This window comes from Hyperolius riggenbachi, chromosome 7 (assembly GCF_040937935.1).
Source record: "Hyperolius riggenbachi isolate aHypRig1 chromosome 7, aHypRig1.pri, whole genome shotgun sequence".
Taxonomy (NCBI): Eukaryota; Metazoa; Chordata; class Amphibia; order Anura; family Hyperoliidae; genus Hyperolius; species Hyperolius riggenbachi.
Window position 1 is genome coordinate 270,337,025 of NC_090652.1, and position 13,905 is coordinate 270,350,929.

Genomic DNA, 13,905 nt, shown 5'->3' on the forward strand with positions numbered 1-13,905 from the left:
CCCCCCTGTCCTGATTGTGTAGGCAGGAGCGGCTGCAACACAGCTTGCAACTGCGGTTGTGTAGGAAAAGCTGCCCGGAATGCAGCGAAAGTAGTGGTTAATTCTTTCTTCATCGACTTCATTAGGTCTATCATGACTACATTCGTATCTAGGCTAGGCTCTCCCTTTTCAGTAATATCTCTGCCTTGCCTGTGTCTACACTTGTCGCAGGCAGACCTGCTATTGTTGGGAGGTAAAACCTCGCCACATTTAGTGCATTTGTTAGTCTTCTGCGTAGACTTTTGAGCTTTCTATAGGAAAAAAACAGAAACAAAAGACAAATGCTATGTAATTCTATTCTACGTGTCAACAAATTCAAATAGCCAGGGATAGATAAAAACCGTTATGTACCTGAGCCGGCGTTGGTTCAGAGTCTGCAACCGGTACCTTGTTGCTGCCCGCAGTGGAGGCTTCAGTACCTTCCATCTCCACGCCGCACTGACAGCGTGTCGGCGTTACACGTGCGCTCCCAGCTATAATGAAGCTGTCTCCGGCCGCCGGCACCACCCCCAGAGGTCAAAGAAGACCTTCCTGCCGTTCGGCCAATCGACGCCCCCGTGGGCGGAGCCAAACGCGCTTCCCAGACGGGTAAGCGCGACACGTGATCTCTCCAGCGTTGGAGCGCACGAACACCAGGAAGATGGGCAGCCCGGAAGGTGGACGCAGCACACCCATCGCTATGGATGACTGCGACGATCAGTCGGCCACTTTGTTCTCCAACCTTGTGCGTAGCCGCTCATCCGCTCTGCCATCTCAAGCATGAGCTGCAACCTCCAGGGGACAACACGAACCAAACTTTCACCATAGGTGCCACAACAAGCTTCCCTATAGCGTGCACTGACCACGGGTGAGTGGAAACAATAATGAACTAACGAAGGGAGGAGGGAACTGGCTAAGTAGAGAGGGGCTGAGGCTAATTGAATTAATTGGTGCATTGTTTCCACAGGGGAGGGGCTCAATAGTAATCTCAGGTGAGCTGTCCTGGAGGATGAAGGGAGAAATGTTATGTTTGATAAATTCAATAAAAATGTTTTAAAAAAAAATAGTGGCAGAGAGCTCAGTCTTCTGAAGCTTGTTATCTCAGCTGTCAGTCACTATTTTATTTTTCTCCCCAGAGGACAGGTCAATAGATCACTGGCCTGCTCTGTAAAATCATTTAGAATGATGAGTAGGGTGTAAACTGCAAATATTAGAGAATGATGCAATGTTATAAAAAACACTATATAACTGAAAATAAAAATATGAGAATATTTTCTTTGCTACTAATCTTCTAGTAATTATCCGATAACCAATTCATTATATCAATTTTGTTTCGCTTCAGTGTCTCTTTAATCAGTAAATAAGCACATATTTTATTTGCAGCCATTTTAATTCATTGCTTCACAATTGTGGCAAAAAGTACAATTTCTTTCCCAACATCTATAGGTTTCTAAAACCACTTTCATTTGCACTGATTATCTCAGCCGGCAGTACAGAAATGCAGACAGGTGACCAAACGGCACATGGTTGCACACAGGCATTTGAGATTCCAATATAACTTTAGTTGTGAAAACTTCTATCTGCAAATGAAAGAAACGGTCGCTGGAAAATAAGCTAGTAAGGTACAAATACGGAGCTGTTATGCTCTCCAAACAATGGACTGTTGCTATAGCTGCAAAAAGGCAGATTTGACTGGTCTACAAAATCTTAAAAAGCTGCAGGAAAAACCAGAGAGTTAATCCTACTAAATTTGCATTTCAAAAATATTTGAGCATCGATGACCATCAGTATCAAAAGAAATAAGGAGCCGTACTTTATGCCTGGTACATGCCACGCTATTTACCTTCAGACCGGGAAGTCAAATGGATAATTTCCGACAGGTCCGACCAGATTTCGAATAGTTTTTTCGATCAATTTTCCAATCACGTCTAAAAAAAAATGGAACGGAAACCTGATCAGATCTGTCTGAAATGATCGTTTTGAACCCTCGATATGACAGGATATTGCACAGTGTGTACCAGACATTAAAGACCTAATGTTAGTTACCTTTGCACTTTGGTTCTGTGTTTATTACTGGTCTGGTTTATGCAGTAGCACATGGGGGAATTCTGTTGGTTGTCTCTCCACCCTCCCACTCACCCCACCCCAGATGTCTAATTGTACCAGATTCAGATTAGGTGCGATCTTAGGTAAGCCTGCTCTCAGGTTTTTTTTTATCCTAGCTTGTACAGGTCTTATTATGGATATGCTCATTGCATGGTTAGGCTGCACTTGCACCCAACGTTAGCATAGGGGTCCCTCAATGGGAATGGTCTTGTCGCGGCTAAAGGGCTTACCCCACATGCCTGAGGATTTGCGGAGCTAAAAAACCTTGAAGACTGAGCTGTTGTGTTCATCCGCTGGCCTCATGCAGAGGTCTCTTTAAAGTGTAACTGTTGGGTTTAAAATAAAAAATCAATTTTTATCTGGTAAACAAGTAATAAGTACGCTAACCAGGCAATCCAAAAGGTAAAAATCACTATTACTTTTCTTGTTGAGAAATGATCATTCCCCAGTTTACCTGACTCTTATTTGGTACATCTGCCGCACAAACGAAGTTTAAGGGCATGCTAGGTTGTCCTTTTTTTTTTGCTTCTTTACTTTCCTCACAGACTTAACTAATGCAGCCTGATTGGTTGAAGCCTCTTTCCCTCCTGTTTTCTCCTGCCATACCTCTGTTCCTCTCTGATTGGCCAATATTGGCCATGCTGAGACAATGCTCTCTACTACAGAACTGAGTGGGAGTGCCTAAAGACTGGTAGGAGGACAGGAAATGCATACACGATCAGGCAGAGGAGAGTAAGGGAAGAAATGACATCAGGATTGGCTTCAAGATAGACTCCCAAGAAGGATTTTCACTGTTTTTTTACTAAAGAAAAATCACTAAAATCAAAACGTGGACATTGCAATACATATGCTATGTAAGTAGAGCAAGTATTTATCTACTTATAAGTTGTTTTTTTCTGGGATAGTATGGCTGACAGCTTCTCTTTAAAAAGGTTTTTTTTTTTGGGGGGGGGAGGGTTAATTCGCAATGTCTGGAAACAGTTGGGCCAGTTTAATTAAACTCACTGCAAGAAAAATTGGAGCAAGACAGATAAAATAACGCAGCCAATCAGAATCTTGATCTAGACCTTTTCACAGCTGCTTATCCTTGCACTGGTCATATTCCTGCCCCTTTATCCTGAACCAGAGTCTGTTCATTTCAGGAGATTGGTTCTTTGGCACACATGAATATTTCACCTGCGCAGGTTCCTTTACATAAACATAAAATTCCCGCAGCAGGTAGCGGCTTGGCGTGAGCCGGAGGAGAGTCGGGAAAGGGGGTGATTTCAATAAGTTATTTATAGTTCTGAAATATGGACCTGTGACTTCCTTTCCGCGTGGAGAACTGCTCAGCCACCCTGCCTTACAGCAATAAATAAAACTCCATTCAAGCTGCAGAAATCCATCAGCGGAATAACTCAGCGGCATCAGAGGGAAAACGAGGCGACATTTCACTGGGAACTGCATGAAAAGAGAAACTCAATAACAGTACAGGCTCTGGAAGAGATGGATGACCTGTGTGCTATATTTACCGGCCACGGAACTAGAAACCCCAGCAAGCCCACTGCAGCTGGAGGTACAAGAGGTTTGAGGCTAGGAGCACACTAAGCAGATACAATAGCTTTGCAGAAAACGTGTTTTTCTCCATAATGAAAGTCTATGGCAGTACAGAAAGGAGGAAGTCCCACACAATGTCCGTAGCAAAATATGAACCCACCTCTACTTAATCGGGTTAAAACCACACAGCCAGGCAGCTGGTATGTTTTGGACTCACATTGGTCTTTAATCATAGAACACAACACATTAATGCACAAGACCCCTCCGACCTCATGTGAATCAAAGAGGCATGCCCCAAGGAAGCGGAGGGGGAGAGACCGAAGTAAAAGCAGGAATGTTCCTCAAATAGAGAATAATAAAAACAAATTGCCTATGTAAGGCGAAGTGAGAGATGGAAGACACTGGAATGGGCCATTATACACGAAAAAAAAAAAATACGAAAATCAAGAACAAAGCAATACAAATACAGTATGGTTATGTTAATGATGGTTGTAAGTAAGCTGAAAATCAGTGAATACACAAATATACAGTGAATACATATAAAAATTATAAATGAATGAGAAAAGATAGATAAATGGACATTAAATCCAGAATAGTAGGAAATCAGGTGATACAACCCAGATCCCATCTTGTGTTCAGGCCATGTTGTAAACTTGGCCCTAAGTGGATTATGGGCCAGATTAAAAAAAAACGCATATCTTTGCATTTTTCAGTGTGCATTTTTCAAAGCACACAACTTGCTGCATATTTCCCTAGAATGCATGTAAAACGCACATAATGTATTCCGATGAAGACACAGAGGACTGCGTTTTTACATGCGTTTTATATTAACTGATACTATATTTTACTCCATTAAAGGCAAGGAGTTTTGAATCAGAATGATGCCATTTATTGGCTAACTTAGAGATGAAAAAACAGTGAGCTTTCGGCTTATAAAAAGCCTTTGTCAGACTGGTTCCTGACAAAAACTGAAAAACAAAGCTTATATATGTTACGGCCAGAACCCGAAGTTTGGCCACTTCTAGTTCTGGCCGGCCACTTCGGGTTCTGGCCGGCCAATGTGCGAAGTGGCCGCTGCGCTGCGGCCAATGTGAGAAATGGATTGATTCCTGTGACATTAAGGTATCTTCTGGCCGCAGCGGCCAAACGTATAACAACTTAGTTAATTTAAGTCGGCGGCAATGTAACAATTCAAGCCGCCGGCTTTTGGTCTGCCTCTCCCCACCCCCCCCGCCTCTCTCTCTCTCCTTCTCCCCTCCCCCCCATCCGCCTCTCTCTCCTCCTTCTCCCCCCCCCCCGCCTCTCTCTCCTCCTCCTCCCCCCCCCCCGCCTTTCTCTCCTACTTCTCTTATGGGCAGCCAGCGGGGACATGCGTGTCCATGAGAGTCGTTCGTCGCACCAGGAAAGCAGAGTGGGGAGGCTGCAGACATTGCTTCTGCCAGCACCCGCTCTGCAAGAACGGCAGGATTCACTGCCGCGACGAACGACTCCGGGGGGACACGCGTGTCCCCGCCGGCTGCCCATAGGAGAGCGAGAGAGGCGGGGGGAGGAGAGAGAGGCGGGGGGAGGAGAGAGGCAGAGAAAAAGCCGGCGGCTTGAATTATTACATTGCCACCGGCTTAATTCCATTAAATTAACTAAGTTGTTGTACGTTTGGCCGCTGCGCTGCGGCCAGAAGATACCTTAATGTCACAGGAATTAATCCATTTCTCACATTGGCCGCAGCGCAGCGGCCACTTCGCACATTGGCCGGCCAGAACCCGAAGTGGCCGGCCAGAACTAGAAGTGGCCAAACTTCGGGTTCTGGCCGTAACATATACACTGACATACAGAGGAGAAACATTCTTTAGCTTTAGCAAACTATTTGCAAGCACAAATGCATACCAAAACACACCCACAATTGTAGACACAAAAGCCTAAGGCCCGGTTCACATTGGCGGTAAAAAAACAAAAACAAAAACGGTCCGTTCCTGGTTCGGAATGTATCTATTGTTAACCTATGGATCTATTGTTAACCTATGGATCCGTTCACATCCATCCATTCAAACAGACTGCAACTTTGATTCAGCACCAGTTTTACCAGACCGCTGAGCCTAGCGACGGAAACGGGAGCTGAAGTGCTGCACTGGCGGCAATGAGAAAACTGAATGTTTCTTCACACTAGTGAAGAAACAGACCGTTCTAAATAGGAAAATCCACTCCCCATCTGCACATACAGGCACTCGGGGCCTGGTTTTCTTAAAGAGAACCCGAGGTGTGTTTAAAGAATGTTATCTGCATACAGAGGCTGGATCTGCCTATACAGCCCAGCCTCTGTTGCTATCCCAAACCCCACTAAGGTCCCCCTGCACTCTGCAATCCCTCATAAATCACAGCCGTGCTGTGAGGCTGTGTTTACATCTGTAGTGTCAGTCTCAGCTGCTCCCCCGCCTCCTGTATAGCTCCGGTCCCTGCCCCCGTCCCTTCCCTCCAATCAGCAGGGAGGGAAGGGATGCAGGCGGGGACTGGAGTTCTGCAGGAGGCGGGGAGAGCAGCAGACTGACTCTATAGAGATAAACACAGCCAGCTCTGACAAGCTGTTTGTCAGCAGCATGGCTGTGATTTATGAGGGATTGCAGAGTGCAGGGGGACCTTAGTGCTGTTTGGGATAGCAACAGAGGCTGGGCTGTATAGGCAAATCCAGCCTCTGTATGCAGATAATATTCTTCAAACCCACCTCGGGTTCTCTTTAAGGGTTCGTTCAGACTATGCGCGCTGCCGTGCGCATTTTGGCAGCGCGCATAGTGTGCGACACGCAACAACGGTAGAAGGGCATAGATAGCCCATCTACCGTTTCCATTGTATTGCGCCGTGCAGCAACGCGATGTGCTATCGGCATTTTCGGGAACCGCAGAGCAGATCCCATTCACTGTAGTGTATGGGATCTCTAGCGCAGCGCATAGTAGCGCAGATGGCGTGCGATCGGACGCGTTGCGTTCCAATCGCACAGCCATCTGCGCTAAATGATGTGAATGATATCCAAGAGCCAACACTTTGTTTACATACAGCACTACTGCTCCCTTCAGCTTCTATGTGGCATTGGCGAGAATAAAATATACAGACTAATCTCATTTCCAGGGGAAGCCGCCTTTCAATTGACCAGGAGACATGCCCTGGATGGAGCAGTAGTGAAATCATGAATTGCCAGCTCTACCAATTTCTTAGGCTTCGGGTGTCTGTGGGTACTTGCTCACCATCCTTCCAGTATCCACAGACACCCGAAGCCTAAGGCATTGGCAGAGCTGGCACTTCATGATTTCACCACTGCTCCATACAGGACATGTCACCTGGTCAATTATAAGTATACCTGTCCTTTTCATGTTGGCCATAAACTGTCAGGCTGCATTTCCACTTGTGCAGTGGGAATCGTCGCGGGAAAAATTCACATGCGGATGCGAATTTTGCAGGCTGGTCTATGCGAATTTTCATGCGAATTCGCATGGATGACGATGTATGCCAATTTAACCATGGCAGTGCTGGTGTGATTTTCCCATTGTTTCTATGCAAATTCGCATGAAAATTCGCTTAAAAAATTCGCATATCCAAACCGCATGTGAATTTCCTATTAAATACATTGTATGCGATTCGCATAGTGGTATGCGATATGTGAATTCTGATGGCTCTGCCATGCGAATTTTTTCTGCACAGAAAAACTCAAAGGAATCCTGACAAGTGGAAACAGTCCCATTCACTTGTATTGCTATGCGAATTCGCATGTGAAAAACGCATGCGAATTCGCGATAGTGGAAATGGGCCCTTAAGCCCCATACACACGTTTTACAGCGGTCTTTTATGCAGCACAATTGTTGAACAACTTTTGTTGTGAAACAAGTTGAAGCAGCTAAAAAAATAAAAAATAAAAAAAAGTATTTTGCCATTGTTCAAAAAGCTGGTAAGACTGGTAAGAAGTCAATCCAACAGTTGTATTGACTTCTCAGCTTTTTGAACAATAGCAAAATACTTTTTGTAGTGGTTTCAACTTGGTTCACAACAAAAGTTGTTTAACAATTGTGCTGCATAAAAGACCACTTTAGAGCGTGTGTATGGGGCTTTAGATGATGGGTAGATCAAGCCAATGGATTACTCAATCGGTTATCTGGACTCTTGCGACAAGGGTGACATATTAGATTCAAGCAGGAATCCATCTAATGTATCGACTGCACCACTAAAACCTCTAACTTTCTACTACCTGATGTACTAAGTTATGCAGCGCGGTTTGTTGGTATTGTTCCAGTCAATGGCAAACCCCCTTTACCTCAGTGCTTCGGCTGTGATAGGCTGTGCCAAGGATGCTCTTAAATGATCAATGTTTGATTGATAAAATATTCAGAGAACAAAAAGTATTTAATACATTTTTGATTGATTTAATGTTTTAACAAATTTCACATTTAATCTATTAAATAAATGTAGCAGTGTAGAGGCAGCTTAAAGCACACCTGAAGTGAGCGGGATGTGGAGGCTGCCATATTTATTTCATATTTATAACATTAACATATTAACATATTAAATTCATATTTATAACATTAACATGGTGAACTGGTAGGGAATGTGAATAAAAATGGTAAATAGAGGCGCCAAAATAGGATAAGATGGGTTAAAAACCGTTTAAAAGGAGGGGGTGGGTGGATCCACTACCCTCACTAAAAATGACCAGGCTAAATCAAGCCGTAAATAATGCAAGAAAATATTTATTAGTCTCCAAATACAGTGCAACGCGTTTCACGGGCACACATCCCGCTTCATCAGGCAATTGAGGTAGGAGAACACCAGTGTAGGTCAATTGAAAGCTAGAGCGCCTCTGTAGAACGATACAGAGGCGCTCTAGCTTTCAATTGACCTACACTGGTGTTCTCCTACCTCAATTGCCTGATGAAGCGGGATGTGTGCCCGTGAAACGCGTTGCACTGTATTTGGAGACTAATACATATTTTCTTGCATTATTTACGGCTTGATTTAGCCTGGTCATTTTTAGTGAGGGTAGTGGATCCACCCACCCCCTCCTTTTAAACGGTTTTTAACCCATCTTATCCTATTTTGGCGCCTCTATTTACCATTTTTATACATATCTTGTCCACCCTGGGTGGAGGGGTGTTACCCCATTTTTTTCTTTCTATAGAGAGCGACTTTTTATACCTGAGTGGGGTCAGGTGATAATTCTCCCCATCTGCTATTACAGTGGTCGCCTGCGTGGTGACCCACACTTGTGAGTATATTCTCATCTATATACCTTTTCCATATTGGTCGTACTTACTACACTAGATTTGGCTCTCGGTTTTTTCCTTTTTTCCTGTTTTTCAAGCATGGTAGGGAATGTGTTCCTTACATTGTCAGATCTGACAGGTTTAGCTGCATGCTTGTTTCAGGTGTGTGAAGCAGACACTACCGTAGCCAAAGAGCTCAGCAGGAGTGTCAGGCAACTGGTATTTTTTAATGAAAATAAATATGGCAGCCTCCTTATCTCTCTCACTTCAGCTGTCCTAAGGGAGGCCTTGTATGAGCGATGGCCTCCATTTATGTAGCCTTTGTGAGACTGCAGCGAGGCAATGGGAATAGTCACCGTCCTGCAGTCACACTCTAGTCATGTGTGTACATAAACCCTTCCCTGCAGGCACTCCTTTTATAATTGTTTGTCTTCACATTCTACGGCGTTAAAATACTAACAGCTCAGATTCTGCTTTCTTTTTTTCAAATTTCTATTCAGATAAGTAAGTCAATCCCTTCCTTTTCATGTTCCGATAACATGAGGAAGCGACACACGGGTCAATGATATAATAAAAGATCATTTATAGATCAAAAAGCAATAGTCTGAGCAGAGATGAATTCATCACACTGCTGCTTTCACCCCTCTGTCCTGATAAAGTTTTCTAGTATACAATGCAGTGCAAAACAGACAGTGTAAATGTATTTCTGCTTCAGGTCATGCATCTGATCCATAAACTATGCAGAATCTGTAAGACAGATGGCAATAATCGATTACCAGCATATCAGGTCATAGTGATCAACTGTTCTGGAAATACAAACTACCCAAGTAAGCCCAAATTCACAGTGGTGGGTTGCGGTGTAACGGCTGCATTCTAATGCGGCTTGCCACACTGTGAATGTCGCTATAGGTGGTGCATTGCAATGTGGCAGGTGCGATTAGGTGCAATATAGTCCCCAGTATCTGGCACAGGCAGGGATTGCATGATGCCAGATATGGATATGTTTGCTTGTTGGTTGGTTGAGCTGAAAAAGCGCAATCCTCTCCCACCCCACAAAGCAGAAAATACTTACTGAGCGTCTAGGCAAAATCTTCTACCCTTCCTGTAGCTCTTAGCAGCTTTCCCACATCCTGTGTGTACGGCTCCCGGCGTGTCATCCAACCCGCATCGGGTCAGGTGACACGCCAACAGCCGTGCATGGATGCCGGAAAACAGAAGGGAGCTGCAGGAAAAGAAGACAGTGCCTGGAGGCTTGGTATTTATTGTCTACCCTACAATGCCCTGCAAACCCCCCAAAGCACAGTCCTAGTTATGCCCCTTAGAAATGCCGGTTAGTTGAGACTTCCGGGTGCCTGCTTTCTGGATAACTGGGACTTTGCTGTACAGATAAACTGAGCCGTTCAATGAGGAACCGAGGACGCAGACCTCATCTTGATAGTATTACAGACACACGACACTCCTATCGAAGGTGCAGCCCTCATGTACCCCACGTACAGAGTGCAGCCGTCGTGTCCCCCACCTACAGAGTGCAGCCGTCGTGTCCCCCACGTACAAAGTGCAGCCGTTGTGTCCCCCACGTACAAAGTGCAGCCGCCCTGACATCCATATACAAAGTGCAGCCGTCGTGTCCCCCATATACAAAGTGCAGCCGTCGTGTCCCTCATATACAAAGTGCAGCCGTCGTGTCCCTCATATACAAAGTGCAGCCATCGTGTCCCTCATATACAAAGTGCAGCCGTCGTGTCCCTCATATACAAAGTGCAGCCACTGTGTCCCTCATATACAAAGTGCAGCCGTCGTGTCCCCCATGTACAAAGTGCAGCTGTCGTGTCCCCCATGTACAAAGTGCAGCCGTCGTGTCCCCCATGTACAAAGTGCAGCCGTCGTGTTCCCCACGTACAAAGTGCAGCCGTCACGTCCTCCACGTACAAAGTGCAGCCGTCGCGTCCCCCATGTACAAAGTGCAGCCGTCGCGTCCCCCATATACAAAGTGCAGCCGTCGTGTCCCCCATATACAAGGTGCAGCCGTCGTGTCCCCATATACAAAGTGCAGCCGTCGTGTCCCTCATATACAAAGTGCATGTACCCTATATACAAAGTGCAGCTGTCATGTCACCCATATACAGAGTGCAGTCACACTGTCATTATGAAACATTCCCATGGAAAAGAGGGGCACTAAGGAACTTATTGAAATCCAGCATAGAACACTTTCTGAAAAGGTTTCATTTCTTTTTCATCTCCCCAGCACTGAGGAACTGTTGCATCTGCAAGTCTGGAGATCGTCCAGTCTTGTCCTTTCTGTCAGCAAAACTGCATGTTTGCTTGGCACAAAAATGGTTAAGCCAATCTAAGCATGAAATCCGTTATCAAAAGCTATGAGTAAGCATTGACCTTTGAGCTGTATGCAACTCCGGTTCTGTCTTTAATACACCAAGGAACAAATTCAATTTCATTTACTGCAACCAGCAGCAGCATCGAACCTTCTCTGCTGGTGTTTATCCAGCTGCACTTACCAATAATGAAAGTGGCTTACAAATGTTCCTGAAAACGGCACGCCATTCCTGTACCAAACTACAACACATCACAGAGAGGGGAGAGTGTGTGTGTGAGGCATGGGAGAGAATATAAAGAAAGGAGACAGAAAGGAGAAAAGAGGCAAGAAAAAGTAGAATACGGACCGCACCACACTGAGCAGAGACCTTTTTTTATGTGGCCATTCAGTGATCACTGTGATTGGCTCACAGTGATCACCTGGTAAGGATCCAGTTTCATTGGCTCCTTACCCATAGAAGGAAGTCTGCGGCGGTGAGTAAGGATCGGCTCAGGACCGCGAAAAGACACGGTGTAGAATCTACGCCGCATCAGAGTTAGAGATTGCAGGTGCGGCTACGATTCCTACTACCACGGTCCCAAGACAGTAAAAGGACCACTATCATGAAAAAAATATAACATTATTATACATATCTAACCCCCACATTGCATTCCCACACATTCTCTCTGAGCTAAATAGATTCGGAGAAGTTAGCAATTTCAAAATTAATATCACAAAAACTGAAGCACTAAATATAAATCTCCCAGCACCAACTATTCATACCCTAAAAAAGTCTTTTAAGTTCCGATGGCAGCCCAACCACATTAAATATCTGGGAATTTTAATACCCAATGATCCCAGCAAAATATTCCAACTCAACTACCCACCACTCCTCAGCAAAATCCAAAAAGAACTTGATAACTGGACCAACCTTAGACTCACCTGGTCTAGTCGCATAAATGTTATTAAAATGGATACTCTTCCCAAAATTCTTTATATACTGCAAGCTATACCCATTGGACTTCCCTCCTCCTTTCTTAAAAAATTACAATCGACAATGCTGAACTTTATTTGGCTAGGTAAAACCCATAGGACAAAATTTAAACTCCTTATACGACCTAAATCAGAAGGGGGCATGGGCTTACCTGACATCAAAACATACTACCAGGCGACCCTACTAACGCACATACTGAACTGGTTCCAGGATAGAGACAACAAACAATGGGTTATAATTGAATCAGTAACATCCAAATTAGATCCAAGAGCTTTGCTATGGATACCCCCACACTTAAAACCCGCATCTGATGACATCGCTTTCTGGTCCCAAATTGTTCTAAGAAAATGGCGTGACATCAGAGACCGACTAAGATTATCCACTCTTTATAGCCCACTTACCCCCCTCCTAGATAATCCTAACCTAGCTACGGGAGTACAACAACTTTCCTCCTTGGGCTGGGACAGGAAATTTTGGCCCAAATGAGACACATCATCACTTGAAATAGCCTCATGTCCAAAGAAAGTATAGGTAACCTCCAGAACCCTCCCAAAGTGAACTGGCTGATGTGGTCCCAGCTCTCCTGGTACTATAAACTTCTAATGTCCAAAACTAATTTACACAGAAGTCTAACGCCATTTGAAAGATTATGTGCTACCACAGCCTCTTTAAATCACAAAGTCTCTCAGATTTACTCCTTACTGGTATGCACTAACAGTGAGAAAGATCTCCTCAAGTTAACAGATGCCTGGGATAGGGACCTAGGACAGCCTCTTCCCGCAGAAGACTGGGAAAAAATCTTTGAACTAACACACAAATCCTCAGTCTCCCTAAACTTCCAGGAGAGGAATTTCAAAATATTTGCTAGATGGTACCGTGTGCCATCCCAGGTGTCTAAATATAACCGGGAGAGCTCAGACCAATGTTGGAGGTGTCTACAAGCTACAGGAACCCACATTCATATATGGTGGGAATGCCCCAAAATACAAAAATTCTGGGAGGGGGTGTTTGAGATCCATGGGCAGATGTATTGTGAGTCTCTGCCATTGAAAGCATCAACAGCCCTACTAACCTTACTACCTGGCAGATCCTCCACTATCAAAAAATCAATAACCCCAATCCTACTTATCTCAGCTAGATTACTAATCGCCCGACACTGGAAATCTGATGTAATACCTTCTATGGCCGAACTTTTCAAAGAGATAAATAATACTATGCGTATGGAGGACCTATTTACCCCGACCTCAGACAAAGCTGAATCCTTTGTCACCAAATGGGCTATTTGGATGGACTTTAGAGACTCAGAAAGAGCCAAGACCATTCTACATAGAGATCCTACCCTTTCTACAACGAATACACCACAGAATCCAACCTAATCAAGATCATACAGTTAGTACAACCAGGACCAGATATACCCCCCTACACCCTAAATATCTCCCCCCCGACCCCCTCTTGCTTCCTTTCTCTTCCCCCCCCCCCTCCCCTTTGTTTTCCTCCTATTCTTCTACTTAGATCCATCTATAGCTACCCTTTAATTCATTTTTACTTTTCTATAAAAAGAAAGAAGTTTTGTTGTACATCAATCTCTTACTTACCTGAGATGCATATGCGATTCCTATAGCTCCTTACTATACATGTGGTGGACAACTCTCAATATCTATTGACAGTGATAAAACTCCTTTATCCAGGAATTTTTACTG

At 44.5% G+C, this 13,905-nt stretch overlaps 1 protein-coding gene across 12 annotated transcripts in view; it reads right to left on the bottom strand.

Annotated features, from left to right (window-relative positions):
- The window catches only part of PKP4 (plakophilin 4), a 471,364-nt gene that overhangs the window by 351,436 nt on the left and 106,023 nt on the right, over positions 1–13,905 (bottom strand). Inside the window, exon 1 of one of the 12 annotated variants that reach the window (XM_068245729.1) lies at positions 1,862–1,932. The exons of the other annotated variants lie outside the window; for them this stretch is intronic. The gene's annotated coding sequence lies outside the window, so the exon portion shown is untranslated. Of the gene's footprint in view, positions 1–1,861; positions 1,933–13,905 lie in introns of those variants that run through there. 12 annotated transcript variants of the gene reach the window in all.